We start from the raw sequence: 23,553 nt of genomic DNA, 5'->3' as shown, positions 1-23,553 counted from the left end.
TTGAAAAAAAAAAAGACGATATTCAGGATTTAATTAGAGAAAATGAGTTTTGCCAAGGACTTCTGGAGGACGCTGTGATTCTTAGCCAATGGGCAGGGTATCTACCTGGATCAGCAAATTTGAAAGTCTCTTCATTACAGACCCCTATGCTTTGAATCCTGGCATCAACACAGCTTTGTGAATTCAGGGAGACACCTAACCGTGTCTTGCCTCAATTTCCTTATTTGCAAAACAAAAATAAACTGAAAAAATTTTAATAGGGTGGTTAAAGAATTGAAATAGTCAACGTCTGTAAAGCTTTTAGATCAGAGATTGGTAATGAACAGATGCTGAGTAGTTAATGTCTGGTTTCCCAGAAGTAGACCCTGAGATGAGGATTTGAGAAATGATCCCAGGAAATACCTGTGAGTGAGCGAGTGAGAGAGGGAAGGGAGAGAAGCCAGGAAGGGGTAAGTTACCAAGTCTGTTACCACTGTGAGAAAGTAGAACCTGATCTCACTGGGGAACTCCAGGAGTCAATGAGGACCACCCACCTCAGCATCAAGGGTCAAGGAAGCTGGGATATTTATATACTATTCCAGTCAGTCAGTGTTTGCAGGCTGCTCCTAGGGGTGTGAATTCTCTGGCTCTTCTACTTGCTCTGGCTGCCAGAGAAAGCCCTCAGGCAGTTGGCAACTGGGCTGGCAAGTACCACACAATGGTAGGGCATGAGAACATTGTCTACCAGTATCCTCAATAAATATGCTATCGTCATCATCACCACTGAAGTCCAAAGGCAAAGCAGATGAAAGCCGGGCTCTTCTGGCTGAAGTTGGTGGGAGAGAGTGGGGGTGACAAGCCCAAGATTTGGCACTGGGAGCCCAGGTCTCTCATCCCAGGTGACATACCTGAGTCATCTCTACAGAATCTTAGAGACCCACAGATGGTTGAATTCATGGACCCTATTCCTGGGAGTGATTCAAAGACGGTAAAAGTCTACTTCCTGCCCTCAAGGAACTGCAACTGTTTCAGAGACAAATTATAAATACAGTACAGTAAGGTAAGCAGCAATGGAAGTTAGAACTTACTAAATGTCCAGTGAGAGGAGCACAAGTTGTTTGGGGGAGTCAGATCGCCGTTGGCTGTGGCCGTCAGAATGGGCTCCACTGAGTAGATAGGATTAAGCTCAGCCCTATAGGACAATTAGTTTTCAATTAGAAGAACAGAGGCAGATAGAATTTCCAGAGTTCTGCTGATCTGGATGCTGGCTGTCAATGTTGAAGGCCTGGGGACCGGGACTGCTGCTTAACACAATCCCTCAGTTATCCTGGAATATGCAAAGTCTTTATGCCAGTGTGATGTGTTGTCCCCAAACCACCACTCCCAGAGGCAGATCCCTCTCTCTCTTCACCCCTTCACTGACTTTCCCTCTTAAACATTATCTCTCGTTTAATAATAATAATAAATTGTAATAGTAGCTATCAACAACCCTGTGAGATGGGCATTTCTATCGCCATGTTATAGATGAGTTTGAGAGTAGAGGTTAAGGAACTCCCTAAAGTTTCACAGCTAAACTTGGATTTGTACCCTAGTGTATCTGATTTCAAAGCCAGACCAACTCACTATGCTTTGATGCCTCTCGTTCAAGAGAAGGTATGGAAAGAACTCTCTTAATTACTTTAAATTTGGGATTGCCAAATTACATCCTGCAGATAGATCCAAAGCACTTGTCTTTATAGGTTGTTTAGTCTCCTCAGTATCAGCACAGCTCTGGGGACTTCTTGTAAGGCCACATCTACCCTAGCAGCTGCTGCAAGCTTATGGAAAACAAATTGGGAAGGGACAAAAGGGAATAGATTGAACTCCATTTGAGTGACAGCTTCTTTGCCTTGGTCAAGAAGATGGTGCATTTATGGCATTCCTGGATCTCTAGGAGTGGAAGAATTCCTTGAGATCTGAGTTCAGCCCCATTTCTGCAAAACTTGTAAGACTTATTCAGCTAGTACTTAACATTCCATCTGTTACCTTTTGGCAGTTTTTTTTTTTTTTTTTAAATCAGAGGCACTCATTACCTGAAGCTTTCTTTTGCTGTAACAGATGTGTTAAAGATACCATCATTCAGATACGCATTCATTCATTCCTAATAAGACAGCTTAGAAAGTAGCGAGGGTAAAACATTATCCTTCATTTGCAGGTAAGGAAAGGGAGATGACCAATAATGACCCTTTGTTTGGTCTTTCCCTTTTGCAGACAACCCCTTCTTCCCACCCGAGTCAGCAACCCCAGACGAAAAGGCTCTGCAAAATTCTGGAGCAAACCACAGGCAGAGTAGGTGCAGGGTCTTCTCAGTGTTCTGCTTTAGTGACTGGCTCACCACTCCCTGAGGCCAAAAGTCTCCTCCATTTTTTCAGCAGGTAATTCCATGACTGAGCACTAAAAATCATTGTAAAATGACACCATGATGAAAGGGATCAAATATGAAAAGATGTCTGTAGAAGACATTTCCAAAATTCCTTAGAAATCTTTGAGGATCTTCTGGGTGCAGTGAGGCACTGGGCTCTCTGGGACCACTTGTATATGTGCACGTGCCATTCCAGATTTAGAAGTGCATGGAGCTAGCAGGAGCTTGGGAAGTTAATGATGAAAATTTATGGCTAACTCCCTAAGGGACAGCAGTTAGTCTTAATTGCCTCGCAGGGACATTACGTGTTTCCCTAGAAGGATATACAAAGTGATCCATCCCTAAGCTTTTGACGACGACCATGATGATGATGATGATGATGATAACAGTGATAGCAGGAGCAGCAGTAGTTTGCTAACAATTACTGTGCATTTACTGTGTGCCATGCATTATTCAGTTTTTTTATATATTAAATCATTTATTCGTACAATAGCCCTATGCAGTCAGTATTATTATTATTATTGTCCACATTGTGCAAATGAGTTAGCTGAGGCATAGAATTCAAGTTACTTGCCCAAGGTCACATAGCTAATAGGCGGTGGGATTTAAATTCAGGCAATCAGTATTAGTAATGTATTGCCATATAACAAATTACCCTAAATCTTAGCAACTTAAAACAATATTATCTTATGATTTCTATGGGTCAGGAATCTGAGTGCAGCTTAGCTGAGTCTTCCGACTCAGGGTCTCTCACAAGGCTGCACTCAAGGTCCGTAATGGCTGGTCATATCAAAGATCGATTGGCAAAGGATCTACTTCCAACACCTGTTTATTGGTAGGATTCAGTTCTTTGTGGCTTGTTGGTCTGAGGCCCTCGGCTCCTCTGTGACTATTGGCCAAAGGCTGCCCTCAGTTCCTTGCCACGTGGACATCTCCAGAGGGAAGCTTACAACATGACAGCTTGCTTCATTAGAGGAAGTAAGCAAGAAGATTTAGAGAGAGAAAGAGAGAGAAAATGCTAGCAAGATGAAAGTCACAATCTTTGGTAACCTAATCTCAGAAGTGACATCTCATCACTCTCCCACATTCTATTCATTGAAAGTGATGCGCTAGGTCCAACCCAGACTTGAGGAGAGTGGATAATACAAAAGTTGTGAATGCCAGAGGACAGGATCACTGGGGGCTGTTTTAAAGGATGCCTCCCACACAGTCTGAATGCAGAGCCTAAGGCATTGACCAAAAGAGGAGAGGGGTCACACCTTTTCCCTATGGTCAAATTCAGAAAAACCAAACCTATCTCAACAAAGAGGGTAGGGATGGGGAACTTCTAGCCCAGGGACCAGCTCCAGACAGGATCTACAGTTAATAAATTTCAGGTTACTTGAGCTTCAAGAGTTACATTTCCCTACCTGGCAAACTCCCATAGCGACGCCATTTAACTCAGGGTAAGGGAAATAAAGAGTTGGGAATACTGATTATTTCTGTAATTCCTACTTTAAAGTTAGTGATGAGAGAAGTTTAACTAGAACAGTCACTCTTCTCTATTTCTCTCTCTTCCCCTCCTTTGTCTTTCCCCCATAGTTTTGTATGTCTTTCTGTGGCAATTCCTCTGTTTCCATTCTGTCTCTCCTCCATTCCCCTGCCACCTGACCAGCTTTCTTTTTCTATCTTCTTCTTGCTCTGTATTTTTCTTTATTCTTTATCTTTCTTAATCCCTAGGTTGTTTTTAAATTTTAATTTATAACAAATTTTTCGGATGGAAGAAGTCGATCAAACAGACTCACAGTAAAGTGGTGTGATGGTCAGTTTGATGTGTCAACTTGGCTAGGCTGTAGTACCCACTTATTTAACCAAACACGAATCCAGGTGTTGTCGTGAAGGTGTTTCATAGATGGGATTAAGATCTACAATCAGTTGACTTTACGTAAAAGAGATTATCCTGGATAATCTGAGCAGGCTAGATCCAATCAGTTGAAACTGAGATTTCCTTGAAGAAGATGTTTTACGTGGATGGCAGCATGAGCTCCTGCCCCAGAGTTTCCAGCTTTCTTGTCCTGACGGTGTGCCCTACAGATTTAGGACTTGCCTAGTTCCCACAATCGCATAAATTAATTTCCTTCAATAAGTTTCTTTGCATATACGTGTGTATGTATAAAAATGTGTGTATGTGGATTATATCTAGATCTAGGTATATAACTATAGAACTTACTGGTTCTGTTTCTCTGGTGGAATCCTGAATGACGCAGATGGGAACATCCAAGGTTCTGAAAGTGGTCTTTACGTGGTTGGGAGATGGAGGCATATTTTCATTCAAAAGAAGAGTGGGTCAACTCAAAGAAATGAGTTTTTACAGGTACTTTTTGTTTTTCCAGATGAGAATTCTGGATGGTCCTCAACTTGTGCATGCTGGCCACTTTCACTTTGGCCTGAGTTAGTCCTTAAGAGTATCTCCTTCAGACTTTTTCAGCCACTCTTCTCTGTCCCATCAAAACCTGTGGCATTTTCCACTCTCTCAGGGAACAAGTTTCTAGTAAATTGTTCTGCTATTCTGTTTTATTCACACTTATGTTCCTAGCTTTCTGAATCTTGCACATTTTTATGTCACTTTATACAGATTTATTTAAAGGATGATTGATAAATTTACATTTGAATAGGAGCATTCAATGTCTTGACCCAAAGATTAGGCTGATAATCAGCACATGAGGGGACACAAGGTCATAGAACGACATTAAGCCACACAAGCTATCTGGGCTCGAATTCTACATAAAGATAGCTGGTCTCCAAGTGTGGCCTGAGGACCACTAGAGGTCCCCAAAACACTTGCAGGGGGTCTGCTAGGTCCTCTTTTTCCTGCTGCTTACCTGTGCAAGGCTGTATTTTCTTTAAATACTTCGATCAAAACAATATATCACAGGGGCTGGCCCAGTGGCATGGTGGTCAAGCCTGCTTGCTCCACTTCGGTGGCCCAGGGTTCGTGGGTATGCATCCCAAACATGGACCTATACACCGCTCATCAAGCCGTGCTGTGGTGGCGTCCCACATATGAAATACAAGAAGACTGGCACAGATGTTAGCTCAGCAACAGTCTTCCTCAAGCAAAGAGAGGAAGATTGGCAACAGATGTTAGCTCAGGGCCAATCTTCCTCACAAAAAACAAAAAGAAGAATCACGATAGATTGTAAATGAAGAAGCAGATAAGAGAATCATTCTCTTTTATTGTCCTCCATTAAAAAGATTTGAGAAAATGTATAATGATGGCATTTTTCTCACTAATTTTCTTGGAAAACACAATTTTTTTTCATAAAATATGTTAAATGCAATGAGTTTATTATTGTATTTTTAAATAAGTTAATATAGAGATATTTTTAAAAATGTATCTCTTTTAATTTCTAATATGATAAATATCATCAGATGTAACCCACATAAACAAAAACTCTTTGTGTTCTCAATAATTTTTAAGAGTGTAAGGACTCCTAAAACCTAAAAGCTTGAGAAACTGCTGCTATAGATCACTCATCATGCTTCTGCTGGACCAGGGAGCACAGTGGGCCCTGAAGGGGTATCGGCTGGCCCCAGGAATTGGGAGCGATTTAGAGTGACATGGAGCCTCAGATCTGTCCCTTCTCCTCGTGGCCAAATCCACATCAGAGGCCATGTTTTGTATTCCTCCTTTATCTTCTGCAGAAGCCAGCAGGGCTGTGAACGCATGATACACCCTCTATAAAATGTATTCATTGATTTTTGTTGATCTTCAGTTGTACGAAATGTATTAATTTTGAATAAGGGGGTATCTACCAAATAGCTCAGGGAGCTTAATGTCAACCTCAAAGGCTAAAACCCAAGCAGTTAGGGAGACCCCCCTCCCTCAGCCTGTTGCAGCTACTGTGCGAGTCCACGAGGTGGGGGAGGGACAGGAGAAAGGTCCAGTCACCCCTTCAAGAAGCCAGAACCTGGTCTGGAGACCGGAGCCTCTCTTTAGTCCATAGCATCACTAAGTCTAGGAGATTCTGGGGTTTTGCTTTGTTTAGAGAAATCGACAGGGCATGACACCGATTTTTACAGCATGAGATCTTAGATGAATTGATAGTGATAGGTGGTATAGAACCCAACATGTCCTACTTGTTCACATGCTCTCTTCTAGAACAGCTTTTAAGTCCAGACTAGAGTATGGTTGCCAGTGCTGACTCAAAGCTCACCTTACTGACTGAGATATCTGGAGCAAATTTCTGACACTCTACCAGCCTCAGTTTCCCTATCTGTAAAATAGAAATAATTGTAATACAATACAAGTTTGTGGTGAAAATTAAATGATACAATGTATGACGAGTGCTTAGCATAGGTGGCTGGCACAGCAAAAGATCTGAAAAAAGGTTCTATGATAGATCTCATACTTCTTTGTGTTAGGCAGGGTAGAAGGGCTGCAAAACAGACTTTCTGTTCTTCCTTGGTAGTTAATATTTAATAGGCTACGCACTAGAGAGACGATTGTTTCCCACAGTGCTTGCCGAGAATGGGAAAGGAGAAAACAGAGCTCATCTTGCTTTTCATTCGCATCAAATGCCAGAAGATTGAGGAAAAGAAGGAAAAGGAAGAGAAGGACGGTCACACATTCACTGCAGAAAATGTGCTTCCACTTTGACCCCTGCTGTGTGTGAATTGGCGACAATCCACTTCAATCCAGCAAGATCCTGTGTGCATTTGAACAGAAGCTTCTCTGGCGGGAGCAGAAAGGACACGGCGTTGACCGGGCAGCGTGTTTGTTTGCCGTGGGTCCTCGGGCTGCTGGCTAAGTCTCTGGACAGAGTAGGTTTTCAGGTCTGGAGCCAGGAAAACATACTCCTTAATGCCCACATATTTGCAGCGTGACACATGGCTTGGAAGCCCGTCACACAGATTGCCGCGGCCGCCTGATTTGTTTCCCAGAAAAGATTGTCTTCATGAGATATTATTAGGGATGAATGCCGTGAGTGATGTGCACCGGGGACAGCAGCCACCTAACTTCAAAGGCTCCTCCCCTCTCAGGCCCTTGCAAGCTGGGCTGTGTCTGCAGCCTGCCCCCAAAAGATCTTTCAGCAGGGAGGGGCAGTGACTCGCCCGTTGCATTTAGGAATCAGAGGGCTGATTTCAGGCAATGATATGCTTTTTGTCTGGAGACAGGCTTGGGGACTGCTTTCTTGTTCTGCTGAAGGAATAGAAAGTAGCATGAATTCAGACTGAATGGCTGGCTCTGGTGTGTATTTGAATTAAAACCAAAATAAACAAGGAAACACCCACCACTTCCCCGATGATGTACAGATGGAGTTGGCACTGCAAGAGGCACACTAATGCAGGGGATTGGCACAAGAGGGTGCCGAAAATCAAATCAATGGATCCACCTATTTTGGGAGGCCACCAAAATAACAGAAAAGTTGGAAAGTAGCAATGTCATGTAATGTCTGAAAAGAAGCAAAAAAGAACACACGTTATTTGACTAGAAGAGTGAAAGGCCAAGGAAAGGATCTAACAAAACTTTCCATGTGTTTAACAAGATGTTTCCATGACTACTGGGCAAAGGAGGAGGAAGTGGGTTTCTACTACTCCTAGGAATCTGAGATAGACCCTGAGAACTCTGTGGCTGTAGTAACAGTGGGGAGGGGAACAGGGAAGCTGATGGAATAGACACCTCACTGAATCTTTAAAACAGGAGGGGTCCCTCTGTGTTAGGAGGGGCTCAAGGCCACCTTTCAATTTTAGGCAGTGGGTTGCAAATGTTGTAGTGCATTGTTTTCTATATAATCTTTTGACCTAAAGAAACACATTTTTTTATTACCTCAGACAGCAACGAGGCAATAGCAGGGATTAAAAACAACCAAGGCAAATTCATCAGGTAGAGAACGGTAAAGACGTTCCTAATGAATAAAACGGGCTCTTTAGAAACAAGGAAGTATGAATAAGAAAAATGGGCATGGGTCTCCGTATTTTGATTCTCCAAGTGTATGTTCTTGCTTGTGATATTTCCCCTTCAATAATTCGGGGTGCGCTCCAGATTCTGTCTCCCTGATTCACAGTTCCTCATAATTAGGTTAGGCCGCCCTCTGGTGGCAGGGAGCTAATCTAGTTTCTGATAAAGCGTGCGAATCGTCTGCTATCCCTTTGATTTGAGTTCTGCATTCTGGTAAATAGCGTTTTCATGTAGCAAATACAAACACAATTTTACAGAATAGAGAAACATCAAACACGTAATTACAGTTCTTGTTTAACGTCTTGTAAAGAATTCAGAAAGCAATTTGAGATCTTGAAGAACCTAAGTAATATTCGTTGTACTACTGTATCAACAGAAGTACCATTAATGGGAATTCTGTGTTACTGAGACTGACAGAATGTCTGGTAAATAAGCTTTCATTGTTGATGGCAAATGAAACACTCTGGTTTATGAAGAGGTGTTCTCAGCTAGGACAACCTTCATAAAGCTACTTGAAATGAACCTGAAAAGAAAAACAGGCCAAGAAGTGTAGAAAATATCCAGGAGATAAGAAAAAATTTTAGTAATTGAATTTCAAAAATTGCCCAAGCAACAGGCTTAATCATCAGACAGGATTTTAGTCCTGATACTGCTGTTATCAAGCTCTGTGTGCCTGAGTTTCATTAGATACCTCAATAGTCTTAAAATAAATTTCCTATTTTTTTCTTAAAATGCTTCCAATATTACTTGCAACCCAAATATTAGCCAAATTAATATTAACTCAATATTAATACTCTCCAGGAGATTGTAATCAGCACAGATGTAGTAATATGTGCATACAGATTACAGAGACAACTAAAAACAAAGAGTGCATGATGAAGGTTTCCTCTGATTATTTGGAAGACACTGGGACATACGGCAGGAGTGAGCATCAAAGTTGACATGCTACTGACACAGCCACAAAGAGAGAGCCTGACATTTAATGTCAAGCTCAGATTTTGGAGGAAGAGGCTGTGATGAGTCCAGCTTTGGTCAGGGGCCCACCTAAGTCTATCTCACTATAGCTGTGAATAGGGTGGCCTCGATGGGATTGGGGCCTAGGGCAGATAGCTCAACAGATGTCCACTGCAAGGGCAAATTCACATCAGTCTAAAAAAGTGAATAATCTCTTGCTTTGACCCTTGATAAGTATGTGTTTACACTGCTGCTGCTGTTGATAATCAATAAAGAAGTGAATATTTTTTACTTTTCTCACTGAATTTAGGTAGTATAACTAAAGCTACACTATTCAGTTAATGTGTTCCAACTCACGCCACAAAAAGGTTTTATAGCTCTGTAAAGATATCTTACAAGGAAGACGGCACAGTAAAAAAAAAATTAATCTCTGAGATAAAAACGCATCTGAGCTTTAAATGCCTGCTATAACACTCTATAATTTGAAAAAAAAAGTCAGATTTTAATAGAAGGATTTGAGACAGGAGCAAACATCACTGATGATCTGGGCATGTGGACAAAAGAGTGAACAAGGATGGCCCTTGGCCTGGGTTTGGGGCCCAGATTAAGAAGAAAATCAAAATGAGAGTCCTGAATGTGAGCAGGCCAGAAATAAGGGAAAGTTAGAAATTTAACTTCTAAGGAACAAGTCAAGATAAAAATCAAGATCCACAGTGAAATGGCTTCAAGAAGGAGCAGGCGAAGATGAAAAGCCAAGGATACAAAGGATTTAGTGGTAGAATCCAGAAAGGTAACTTGAACCTGTTTTAGGTCTTCCAGGGTGAGCCCAGAGAAGAAGAGGAAGCTGTTGAGAGTACCAATACTGTTCTAGCATCTTTACTTAGTCAGCATTTACAGTGTGCCATACCTTGGGCTAAGTACTAGGTATAAAAGACCTATAGCCAGATCTCAGGGTTCTCACAGCCTCCTTTGGGAGATGGACACAGGCTGTCTACCTACTACATAATGTGGTCAGAACAACGATGGAGAAATATGCAGGGGCCACAAAAGAGGAGCAAGACCTCTGAAGAAGGCGACTGTCTGAGTCTCATAGGATGCGGAGGAATTGGGCAGATGAAAGGAATGAGGAAGGACTTTCTAGGTGCAAGAGAAAGTAGTAATCTTAGAATATTCTCAAAGTATATTCGCTGTTTCCCTGAGCTACAGATCATCTGAAAATTTGATGAACATTCTTTCTCCAGCTTCCTTCTAATCCTTGATTTAAAAAAAAAAGGCACCAAGTTCAGAGCCCTTCAGTATTCTCTAGAGATCTCCAGCCAAATTGACATTGATCCAGCAGTCAGCTGTCCACACATATGGTTGTTTAATTAGCTAACACTCTGCAGTAATGAGAGATATTATGGCTACCTATGGCCAGAAATGACAGGTTAGGATAACTTGGAAAGGACTCAGATACGAAAGCACACCTGTCAAAGGGGAGGCCAGGAATCAGAAGACAGATCCACATGTCAATGCTGGAGGGAACCTAGCCCAACAGGCAGGATCTGAAAGTTACGGTAACAGACATCAAGCAGGTAGTCACTGGGAAGGCAGAGAAGGGGGATTACATGATGTAACGGGCTTATTCCTAAAGGTGAGTAGGGCAGAGTGAAAGACAGATATTTGGAAATCTAGGGGGACATTAGCATCAGGAATACACTCTATGATCTGGTAGAACCACAGCTACTGGTCAAGCTCATGGGCAGGACTCCAGTTTTCAGGGGAAGATATTGTAATATCAAAGCCTGGTCCTGAAGGTAAAAGAGAACCAAGAATGTAACAAAGATTACAACTAGGGCATGGACAGCCAATAAGAACTGGATCTAGTTACAGGAACTTGGACGCCAAGTGGAGACTTGGTTTCAGGAGGAAGAAACCTGACTAGAAATGCCACTTGGCTAAACTGGCCACAAGTGTGACCTGGGCTAGACCACCTGATAGCTTCTTGCCTGGAGACAGACTAGGGCTGAACCTGCAGGTGGGGGATCAGTGGCCCCAGGTTTAGGGAGAGGAGGCTCTAGAGGCCAGGAATCTACATGTCAAGAGTACTAAGCAGCTCGCAATTCTACACCTGGTCCACTCACTCTGCAAGGCTTGCTCACATGCCTCGCTCAGCTGGAGATGCCTCTGTTATTTCTGTGAGCCTTCAGTCTTATCATAAAAGGGAATGAAATTATGCTGATGTGGCTTGCCCTCACTGTGGGAAGCTGGCTTCCAGTGATTACTTCTTCCTTTTTTAAGTGTTCATAGACTTGTGTTTCATAATCCATCCTAATTTTGCTGGGGATCAACATAAAATTCTAAACAAAGTGAAGAGAAGTTCAGAAAAGGGAGAGGAAGAGTCCATGACTGAGGAGAACATATGGGTAGTTTCAGGTGGTATTTTCTTTCACCCTTGAAAGATGAAGAGTAGATACCAGTTGGTGGAATGGGAGTGGAGAGAACATTCCAGTGTGAAGGAACATCTTAAGAACAGTCAGAGATGACTTTAAACTGTGGAGTCCATTCAGGCTCGGGTATAAAAAGTTAGACTGAAGAGAAGAGTAGAGTCAGATCCTTGAGGCCAGAGAATATGAACATGTGATGTAATGGGTGGTAACTGAAGGTATTTTTCTGACCAGAATGGAGCTTTAAAAAGAGTGATGTTGGGGCTGGCCCCGTGGCCGAGTGGTTGGGTTTGCGCGCTCCGCTGCAGGCGGCCCAGTGTTTCGTTGGTTCGAGTCCTGGGCGCGGACATGGCACTGCTCATCGGGCCATGCTGGGGCGGCGTCCCACATGCCGCAACTAGAAGGACCCACAACGAAGAATATACAACTATGTACTGGGGGGCCTTGGGGAGAAAAAGGAAAAAAAATAAAATCTTTAAAAAAAAAAAAAGAGTGATGTTAATAGTAAGAAAGCATCAGACAAACTTCAAATGAGGGGTAGTCTGTGTAATAACTGGCTTGTGTTCTTCAAAGTACTACTATCGTGAAAGATAAAGAAAGACTGAGAAATGATTCCAATGTAAACTGAATAAATGTGACAACTGAATGCAACAGCTGATTTGGAATTTTTTATTTATTTTTTTTAGCTATAAGGACATTATTGGGATAATTGACAAAATCTGAATAAAGTCCATATATTAGAAAATGGTACTGTTTCAATGTAATTCTAGATTTTGATAATTGTATTGTGGTTATATATGAGAATGTTCTTTTATGGGAAGTGTACACTGAAGCATTTAGGGGTAAAACGACATATATCTGGAACTGTCAACAGGTTCAGAAATATAGATATATGCACACATGCATATGGATGTGTATGTAATGTGGATGGCAACCGCACGTATACGGGGGATGTGTGTATCTATCTATCTATAGAGTGAGAGAGAATGAAAAAGCAAATATGACAAAATGTTAATATTTGGGGAATCTGGGTGAAAGGTATTCCAGAATTCTTTGTACTTTTCTGTGAATCTAAAATTATGTCAAAATAAAAATTAAAATAAAAAATAAAGCACACAATGTAGTGATGGAGTGGAGTGTAGTGACTGGTTAGGAAGCTCCCAATAGGCTAGTCCAGTCGTCTGGGTGAGAGGTGGCAAATGCCAGGTGGTGGCAGGACCAGACAGGAGGAGGAAGGGAGAGGCAGTCCACAGGTGCCCATCTTTGGCAACCCGATAGACATGAATGCAGCAGCTCAGTTTTCAAGTCAAGGTGCCAGAGACAATAGCATCTCCTTCACAGCTGGAAATGTTTAATTAGTGACCATGGTAGAGAGTTACTGATGAGATTTCAAAATAACAACTATAATTTCAGGAAAGAGGTGTGAACAGAATAACACAGACTGAGACTAGAATCACTGAACAGTTAATAGGTAAGTTGAACATTTTTTGTTGTTGTTAAAGTACCCAATTAAATCTAATTGTGGTCCAGCTGGTAGATTTTTATTTGCGCAATCAGCCAGAGAAGAATTGCATCAATTCCCAGTAAAGATGAAAAAAAGTTTGCTGAGTGGTGAAAGGGGAGAAGCAAGCCCCATAGCTGTAAGATAAGCTTTCGGAAGAGTGGAGGCGCTGGACGGGGCTGACCATCCCTCTCAGACTCACAGCCCCCCATAGAGCCTGGTGTCCTGCCCAGCTATCAGGCCACTCATGTGACCAGGCCAAATAAGAGAGGCCCCTGTTGACCAGAGCTTGCTGGTGCCCTCTTGACTGTACTTTCATATTGTTGATGAAATAATCCATAACCAATCTGTAAGTCAAAATTGGGTTGAGTTTATTATGAGCTATATCTGAGTACTAGCCTAGACTGGGGCCCTCCTTCCCCAAGGAAGGAAGGGCACCAAAGAAGTGGAGTGTACAGAGTGGTTATATACCCTTCTGGAACAAAGAGTATACATCACATATGATAGGAATGTCCCTTTTACAACAGTCATGAGATTGCCTCACTGGCACAACACAGCTATTCACACAAGCGGGTAGCAGGTCTATTGTCTGGAGCTGGGTGGTCACAGGGTGAACGTGGTAATCAATCCCTAGTCTAGAGAGAGATGCTTATCCTTGAGGAAATGCCAATGTGGGGGAAGATGCATCTTTATCTTAAGGACATTTGTTCTCGTCTTTGGGACATAGCAAATGCATAAAGCAGATATATAATGAGGCCCTTTTGGAAAAAACAAGGTCAGGCCAAATTAGGTTTACACCAAATGGTTTCCTCACATGCTCCAATATGCTACTGCTTGCCATTTGTTTGTCAGTATCCTGAAATGTTAAGCTTCCACCACCTCTGCTTTTCCCAACGAGTTTCTTCTCTTATCAATTATTGTGGTAGAATGTATTCTCTGTTTGCAGTTCCTCCTTCCCAGCCTTGTTCACCAAGGAGACTGCTCTACCAGTTGCCTCTGGACTGGGCCATGTGGAGGAGAGGACAGGTACAAGTTCTGAGTAGAGACATCGCCTGTTTCTGCTTCTCCCCTTGTCCTCCTGTCCTCTGCCGGAATCACCTGCCCTAGTTAATGACTGCTCTTTCAGCCTATTCCACGTGGACCTAAACCCTAGAGTAAGTCTGGACAAGCCCAGACAAGTCCAGCCAAGCTAAGCAGAGCCACAGTTGGCCCAACAGACATGTGGTGTAGAAATAAAGGTTTATTATTGTAACCACTGAGTTTGGGGGTTGTTTGCTACACAACATAATCACAACAAAAAAGTGATGAGTAGTTACATGTCTCTTGTCTACTTGGTTTGTAGCTTTTCTCTTACCCCTTGGGTATGATGCCTGTGAAGCCTTCTCCAGAACTGACCTCTGGCTTTTCTGCCCTCTCTGGCCTCCCCCTGTAAACCACCCTTACTCAATGGATCATATGGTTTCTGGTCACCCCACCTACAACTCTGACCTATCATGGCTGTACCTTGGTACTTGCATCCCCATTGAGTGTTTACAGGCCCACAGAACAAGAATTAGACATGAGGTAGACAATATTCAGAACACACTTTCCTCTTTAGAACACAACTGAAAAGGAGCAAAAAATGACTGGGAATAGAAGAAATCATAAATGCTCCCAAAGTTCATGTCCAAAGGCAGAAGTATATTACTCAGAGGAGAGTTCCTCACTCAAAGATGACATGCTTTTATATTGTATGCACTTTCAACAAACATGGCTAGATGGTTTGCAAGCCCACATCTGATTGAAGAAGAGGAGTGCTGTTGGGAGGGACACAAACATCAGTGAGAAGGGACAGCTAACATTCTGATGGAAAGAGAGAAGATAAAAATCTAAATGAGATATAAGAGAAAACAAAAAGCCCTGTGCCAAGTATCCCTCTATACCATGGGACAACTCTGCAGTACCGTAGATCAAAGTAACTGCTGGAATTTTCTTTTAAAACAGCATTTAGCTATCTGAATAAAATTGTTTTATGGGGGGAAAACCTCTCAAGTTAGTGGTGTCTAAATGTCGATGTACAGCTAAGCTTATTCGGAATGCTATTAGTAAAACATACAGAAATGAACTTCTGTTCAGTTGAATGCCTGCTAACTGACAGCACTCTATGTTTCCTTCTGAGTTTAAGTGGGTGGGAGCAGGGTAGGCTGCGGTGAACATTTGTAAACACAAAAGCAGTACTCAGTGTTTTCATTAAGAACAAGAAACTCTGAGTTTGCACATGCCCTTCCCTCCACTGTAATGTCTCCCCCACAGCTCCAACTCTAGCTTTCTTCTCTGGCCAACTCCTTTTCATCCTTCCATTCTCAGCCTAGAAACCATCCTCTGGGAAGCTTTCCCTAACTGCCCTCCCCTCTCCAATTTGAGTAAAGGATTCCCCCTAGCGCTGCCATAGCACATTCTATGCACTCCAGTCATGCATGATCTTTCTGACACTCTGTTGTACTCACCTGTTTAGATATGGGCGTCCACACTGGACTGTAACTCCTTGAAGGTGGGCACCATGTTTGTCCGGTGCCCCAGTGCTTCCTTCATGCCTGACAACCGGGAAACTCCCATATGTATTTGTTAAGTGAGTAATGCTCCCACCCAGGTAGTCATCCAGCCTCAGGGAATCAGGATCACAACCATGATAACAAAATGAAAATACTCATCACGTATTATTCTGACAGGAAGATTACTGAGTAACATTAGGTCAGATGGTTGCAGCTCTTCATGATGAGGTCAAGATTATAGGCCAAATTCTGGTAGACATGGACACAGACTTCACCTCGGGCTCTCTAAAGGTGTCATTCTCACTTGTGTCCCTGTTCACAGGAGGATTATTTGTATATGTTGTTGTGCTTCCCATCTAGTCCTGGGGCAGCAGGACAGGCCTGGGGGAAGAAAGAGAGATGAGAAAAAAAAAAAGATGATGTAGTCTGTCAGAAAGGGGCCGGCGTTGTACATTGAATTTCCAGTGACCCCAGGGGTATTAGAAAACCGTATTGGGCCAAAATGCTCCCCCAAAGAAAAACTTGTGAAGAGAAATCCTCTTTCAGACTCCAATCAAAGGATGCTTTTCTGGGCAATCAAAATGTCTTATAACTGTTGCTGACTGTAGATGAGTGATTCTAATTTTGTATAAAAACTCAGAAAACTTGAGAAATGAGAGGTGTCACATAAAACAGTTTGTTAGAATGGGAATTAGCAGCCTACAGGTCTAGTCTCTAGTCTGTTATTTTCACCAATTTCTGTGTGTACCTGACACAAGTCATGGAGTCTGCCTGGGTCAATATCCTCATCTGTGAGCAAGGAAGGTGGGCAAGATCGTCTCTGTTCTCTCCAGCGCTCCCTGCAGATCCCCCCAACACAATGTGTTCATCAGGATGATTAAGAGTTATTAAGAAAAGACCAAAATACTTGTTTTAGAAAAATAATGAAGTGGGAAAATGTTCGTGTTATACCTTTAAGTGAAAAGAGCAATTTACAAAATGGTATGTAGTGTGTTCCCAATTGCACATACACAAACACGCACACACGTATATGTTTGTGTGTATAAGTCTGTGTGGGTATGTGCATACAAAAATTTCACACATACAGAAAAATCATCAGACTAAGACAAAGCAGACTGTTTGCAGTGGTGGTGTTGGCGTTACTGCTATTTTATTCTTGGTGTGTTTTTGTAGTTTATAATTTTTCAGTAAAGTACAGTTTTCGCATTTTTAACTGGAGAAAACAATTTTTGTGAGTGTTCTCCTCTGATCATTAAATTAACATATGAATGGTCTAATAGGACTAATATTTTGTACCTATGTAATCGGAATTATAAAAATAGTTGAATGTTAAGGGCTATATTTGGAGCTTTGTAGGAACAAAGTGAACCATACTCTGTGCAAGTAAAATGAAAGTCATTTCCTATTCGACTCCAGATTATTAGAGTTGAACTACCAGTGAGAACTAAGGCAAGCCCCACCTGGACTGGGGCTTAGGACATTGTGTAAATTTCAGGAGTACATCATTATATTTCAGCCTCTGTATAGACTGCATCATGTTTACCACCAATAGTCTAGTTTCCATCCATCACCATACATTTATGTCCCTTTACCCCTTTTGCCCTTCCCCCACTCCCTTCCCCTCTGGTAATCGCCAATCTGTTCTCTTTATCTATGTGTTTGTTTGTTTGTTTGTTCATCTTCCACATATGAGTGAAGTCATACAGTACTTGTGTTTTTCTGTCTGACTTATTTTAGCATAATGTCCTCAGCGTCCATCCATGTTCTTGCAAATGGCACGATTTCATCCTTTTTTATGGCTGAGTAGTATTCCATTGTGTGTATATACCACATCTTCTTTATCCAGTCATCCTTTCATGGGCACTTGGGAACTGTACAGACTGCAGGCAGGGCACTGTACTCCTCTCTCCTTCTGAGCTGATCTCTGTGGTCCTCATTTGCACACAGATGCCACTTCTCTGCCCATCGTTTGAACCTTGGCATTTTCTACTCTGGTAAGTAATTAGCAGTTAGTGTGACAGTGTGATCCTATCACCAACCAGTTTCAGTCAAGCTGTTAAGGAAAATTCCAAACCTGAAGCTGAAGCGGTAAAGTGAGTGGAAGTAAGGAGGAGACAGCTCTGTGATGTGAACCCAGACAAGTAGGCGGATACTCTTTTGGCACAATAAGCTTCGAAAGTTAGGTGGAAGATTAGCTCCCACACAGAGATGTCTCCTTCTTTCTTTTTAAAACAGTATTATACCAAGAGAAAAAGAAAAATATGGTGAGCTGCTGCCTGGAGTCAGATCTCTTCACTGGAGTTCCTACCCTGCTCTTCCCTCAGGACCTGAAGCCCCTCCCTCCCTGTAGTAAACACTAGAAGCTTCAGCACAGAGCATGGTGTGATGCCAACAGCTTGAAGGTTTCAGAAGAGGTTAGGGGAACTCTCTCCCACACAACATATACCCGAGACTTCAAAGGATAAGAATCAATTAATCATCCATTGCTGGAACCAGAAAAATGGGGAAGGAGTAGTGAATATTTGTTGTTGATCTCAAATTACCAATTTCCTTGTAGTTAATTCATTTAATTTCATCTTTGTAATTCGATCACCTTTGTCAGCATTTGGCTAGGAATAGGCTGGTGACTGAATTCCACTAATGAGACTCAGGAGAAGTCTGAGGAGGGCTTTTGGGAGTGTCAAAGTTGACTTTAGCAGAGCCATTTTAAAATAGAGTCAGAGCAGCCATTTCAGAGGAAGTGCCTGCACATCTTACTCCATGAACCCTTGGACTGTTTGACCTGGGCCAGAACAGTTGTCTTGTAAACAACTGTTTGTAAAGCTAACGGGGAAACAGCCACCCGGACCATGAAGACTGATGATCATGGGCTCTGCTTCTGAAGACAGAATTGGTAACCAGCCATGTACAGCTAAAGAAGAACCCAGCTTATCGACACCTATAAAAGATGACTTTCCCTCCTTCCTTTCTTTTGCATGATTAGCCCCTTCCTTTCCCCATAAAAACTCTCCTCTTTCACCGTGTCATTGGCACACCACTTGAGTTTCTACCTGAATCTGTGCTTCCCAAATTGCAACTATTTGATCCCAAATAAATGCTTTGTCTCTTGGACTGGTTTCTGTTTTTTGCAGGTTGACAGAAAACACAGGAAGAAATGATGTCACTTCCTCAGGACCTTGTCATGTCTGTGTGTGACTCTTGGAGCTTCCTCAGTAGTCTTCTACCATCATAAGAGTTAGGACGACCCCAATGATAACAGACCAGAGGGATGGAACAAAACAGAACCAGGGCCTTAGTGGCATTGCTGAGCCACTGAATCAAACAAGCCTGAAGCCTCTGGATTAAAGCTATGGAAGAGAATGCATTTCCTTATTGTTCAGTCACTAGGAGTTGGGGAAGATGAAGAGGTCCTGGAGAGTGATTTGCTGTGGGGTGAGAGGGATACCCGCAAGACATCACCTTAAAGGGTGGACAGTGATGCTGAGCTCATGGGCGTGGAGCGTGGTGACTTAGGTAGACCAGGCCCACCTAGCCCTCTGCCTCCCTGACGAAATGGAGTTTGCAATCAATCAAAACTGAAAGAAAGAACTTTCTTTGGGGTTTCATGTGTGTTTTCTCAGCCAATATAACAGAATTACAAATAACTCAGACTATACTCATACGTACGAAGATGTAATTAATTTTCTATAAGCCTCCACCTTCACTAGGTACCAGAGAAACTTGCTAATTAACTTGCTATGAAGTTTCTGTCTTTCGGGTTTAAACAATCTCCTTTTAGTTCAGCAATCAGAATAGTCCAAGTTCGGTTTCCTATCAGGACTGGCATAAATCATATATTTTGGATGACTTGGTCTTTCCGGGTAAGTTCTCAGCCTTCCAGGGTGCTGCTCTACATACCTTCTCCTTCCTAAGAGTTGTATGAGGTACTGGGTTCCTGCGGTAGGTATCCTCTGGGGCCTGCTGGTCTCTGCTATAGTATGGCTCTTCTGACCTGCACCCTTAACCGGTAATCACTGTGATGTGACCAGTGCCACACGGCCTTCTCAGGTCATGTCCTGGTGCCCGTCCTTGGCGTCTGTGGTCCCAGCCACCTGCCCCATCATGAAGACCCCTCTCATAGGAGCCTAGGAGCCTCCTCATCCCGCTGGTGCCTGGCTCTGCCAGCACTTCCCATCCCTGCAGCGGGGCATACAGGCATCTCTGCAGGCAAGGTGAGGCCAGCAGGGAGCCAGGAGCACTGCCCCAGGCTCGCCGGTCCAGTCGGCTCCCTCTGCTCAATCATTCCAATGTCATGTTGGGTGTGGAGCCAGGCAGAGGGCCAGGGCTCCCAAGAAACCTGTAACCTTCTTCAGGCTTCTTGCCGGAAGGCAGCCCTGAGCCCCAGGATTGTGGATGCCTCAATATCTACCTTAGCATTCCTTTACTCTCAGTCGCTCAAGGCTTGGGCTCCAGATGAGGAGAAAGTGCTCCTGGACCTACTTGCTATTCATTTCTTCTTTTCACAGACCTGACAGTGTTGAAAAGTTCAGGCTCCTCACATCCACGTCTTATCTCACGGGCCTTCCCCGACCTGAGGCTCTAAGGTCAAGGCCACTGGACATTGATCTGTTAAAGAAGGGACATTTGGAATTTAGAAATCCCTTCTCTACCTCCATAAAGATTTGCTTTTAACATTTTTGAATTTACTAAACTGCTTAAGCAAGAACCCCTCAGATTTGAAATTCAATTGGCTTCTTTTTTTCTGTGAGGTATCAACCTTTTCCTTGTATGTTACAATGTGCCTCAAGGTTGCTTAGAGGTAGGAAGCCACAAAGTATTGGTCTCAAAGAAAGATGACAAGAAATCAGTTATATTGGTCTGTCTATAGATAACCATATAATTATATAATTATATACCTACATATATGAGCCACACTCATGGTAGAGAATGAATGGAGACACCTGGGGGACCAGCCACCAGCTACCTAGCTACCCAGAGTACATTGTCATTCTCTCCCCTTGTCTGCAGCCCCATTGCCAAGATAAGAAACACAGGTTATCTGGGCTGTTTGCTCACCTACAAATCCTTCCTGAATGATTTGATGAACAGTTAAAATTAGTCTTGCAGATTTCTATTTCTCTCCACTGTTCTATTAAGGAATTAAATTGGAAAGCCTGCAAGATAATCTTTGAATAAATACTATTTAAATGAAGAAGAGTCTGTAACATTGTCTAATTAAATCTCAAATTAAGCCTAGAAAATAAGGAAGGCCATGTTTGTGGGGGAATTGAGCTGGAATAGACCCAATATTAAAATCACCATAGCAATGGCAAAGCACACACCGAACTTGAGATACCCTTGGCCCAGGAAAGTGTATGGTCATAAGAAAAACAGAGAAAAGTTACCCACTTTTCCAGTATGGAAAGCAAAATCAGCATTTGATGACAAATGTTCATGCTAATGATTCCTGAGTCTATCCCTTAAACCAGGATCTTTCCCTTTTTGTTTTAAGTGCAGTCTTTAGCAAGAAATACATTTTATTTTCTGTGATGTACTCTGATCTATTCTGTTTTGCTCTAGTCTATTCTATTTTTTCATTAAATGCTGGCAGAAACCCACTAAATTGATGTGGTGGCCCACTTGTGGATTATGATCTATAGTAGTTTGAAAAATGATTACTCCTTTAAAAATCTTTCTCATATGTGATCCAAAGACCTTCTCCTTCCACATACACGCTGTGTCATAACCTCCTGGGGTTCTTATCCAAATATGCAGATCCTGAGGCCTTTATTTCTTTCCTGGACTCTGAAAGTCGATACATTTGCCTGCGGCAGTGGCTCCCAACCACTATTCTCTTTCTCAGCCACTAGGATCAGGTCTGGGATGATCACAGACCATGGGTTCTGAGGAGTAAGGATGGACCAAAGATAGAAACCTGAGCTCAGCGCTGAAAGAGGATTAACAAGCATCAGACGGGAAGGGCAAAGGAGAAGTTTCAGGACAAATAGGCCAGAGATCAGTAGGCAAGAAGAGCAGAACTGTACTGAGGAAAGCAGAACAAGGGGAGGGGGCTGAGCCTTGCTGGGTTTGAAACACAGAACAGAGGCACCAAACAAGGGCCAGTGAGGGCCACTCCGTGGGTGCTGGCCAAAAGCAGAGAGTCTGAGAGTGGGGCCTGGGATTCCAATTTAAATAAGCTCTCCAGGAGATTTTTATGCAAATAAAGTTGTAGAGACATTGCCAGGCATAAATCACATCGTTCACTCTCTGAGAAGGAGAAGATTAAAATTTGCAGCTGCAGGCAGGAAATAAATGTTTAACATGCAGCCATCCACCAAAGGGAGGTTTAGTTACTTCACCGTCATTATAAGGCACATTTGCTTCTTTCAGTGGAATCTCCCTTCTATTCCCTGCCATAGTTTCAGCAAAATACTGGATCTTCTGCAAGACCCCCAAGAATTGGTTACAGTTGCTAACTGAAATTCACATCCGCTCTCACTATCAGGTGAGCAGCAGAGCCTGCGTCCACCCAAAGGTATATGAAGGCGAACATGTTAGCCAGACTGGAATAGGATTTTTGAAGAGGATAGCTTTGAGGGTAGGTTGTTCTCAGTTAGGATGTGCAAAAAATTCCATCAGCTTAAAAACAAAATCCAAAAAACTAATATATTAATTTTTAATGAATAAAATGTAACTATCAGGAAGATGGATGCTCGTGTTCGGTGAGCGCACCCTTTCCCTGTAGGCAATTTTCCTGGGATACTAAATTATCAGAGCGTTGCCTGGTGATCAGGGCATCACAGCAAGTGCAACCAGTCGGGTGGACCTAATGCCCACTGATGTGGGGTGGATGCATTTCAGCTCCTCTCGAGGGACACAGTTGTCCTAGGTCAGTAGATCCCACTCCTGGGGTAGGGCACTCCCTATTCTGGACAATTTGGAGACATCCTACTGGCATAAAAACCTCTGAATCTGACATTTCTTTCTCATTTTTATAAAACAAGGTTTTCAAACCTTTTGCTTCTGTTTATTACAGAAAATTCAGACAAGCAAAATATGCAAAATAAAAAATACTCTTCTAGAGACAACCGTTAACCTCCTGATGACACTTCCAGACTCTTCTATATTCATCAGTTTACTTTGAGCACAGTAGCCCTCACACTCTCCCTCTAATCTCCACCCGGGGGTAGGTCTTAGCTCTGGGTGAGGAACTGGAGACAAGGCATTGGAGCAAGCAGAGAACACAGTTCAGCACCTTCTCAGGGGTGGAATTCAGTTGTGCTAAATGTGACGGCAGCAGTTTGAGCAGGCAGCTGTGTGCTCCACAAGGACAGAGGCAGATGCTCTGGGAGTTTGCTTAGCCCACGTTCTCTCCAAATTTCCCCATGAACTACCCTACTCAGGGAAGCGGAACTGGTCAGTTGAGAGCAAGGCAATAATTACTGCTGATATTTATGGACCGTTTATCCCACATCAATCCCTGTGTGAATATTTCTTGAGTGCCTACTTTGTCCCAAGCACTTTTCCACACTGGAGATGTAGAGATAAATAAAACCAAACCCTGCTCTCATGCAACTTCCATTCTCAGGTGGAGGCAAACAATTTTTCAAACAAATAAAATACATAGCATATTAAAGGGTGATAAGTGGTGAAAAATGGAAAGGGGGGCAGGCTGGAGGAGAGTAGGATTTTAAATACAATGGCCAGGAAGACTTCTTGGAAAAGATGATATTTGAATAAGCACGAGAAGGAGGTCAGGGAGTGAGCCACGTGGAAATCTGGGGGGACAAGCATTCTAGGCAGAAGAAATATCAAGTGCTAAGGCCCTGAGCAGCCAGAAA

General features: G+C 42.8%; 1 long non-coding RNA gene across 2 annotated transcripts in view; it reads right to left on the bottom strand.

The window, feature by feature from the left end:
• LOC111768367 (uncharacterized) overlaps positions 1-23,553 on the bottom strand; it is a 91,508-nt gene that overhangs the window by 2,176 nt on the left and 65,779 nt on the right. Inside the window, exons 4-6 of one of the 2 annotated variants that reach the window (XR_011427663.1) lie at positions 20,142-20,338; positions 15,689-16,114; positions 1,068-1,171 (exon numbers count right to left, since the gene is read on the bottom strand). This is a non-coding gene — a long non-coding RNA (uncharacterized lncRNA). Of the gene's footprint in view, positions 1-1,067; positions 1,172-7,654; positions 7,816-15,688; positions 16,115-20,141; positions 20,339-23,553 lie in introns of those variants that run through there. The other variant, XR_011427669.1, reaches the window with a different exon arrangement.

This window comes from Equus caballus, chromosome 1, assembly GCF_041296265.1.
Source record: "Equus caballus isolate H_3958 breed thoroughbred chromosome 1, TB-T2T, whole genome shotgun sequence".
Lineage (NCBI taxonomy): Eukaryota > Metazoa > Chordata > Mammalia > Perissodactyla > Equidae > Equus > Equus caballus.
Note: the sequence above shows the minus strand (reverse complement) of the source record. Positions and strands in the feature narration are given on the sequence as shown.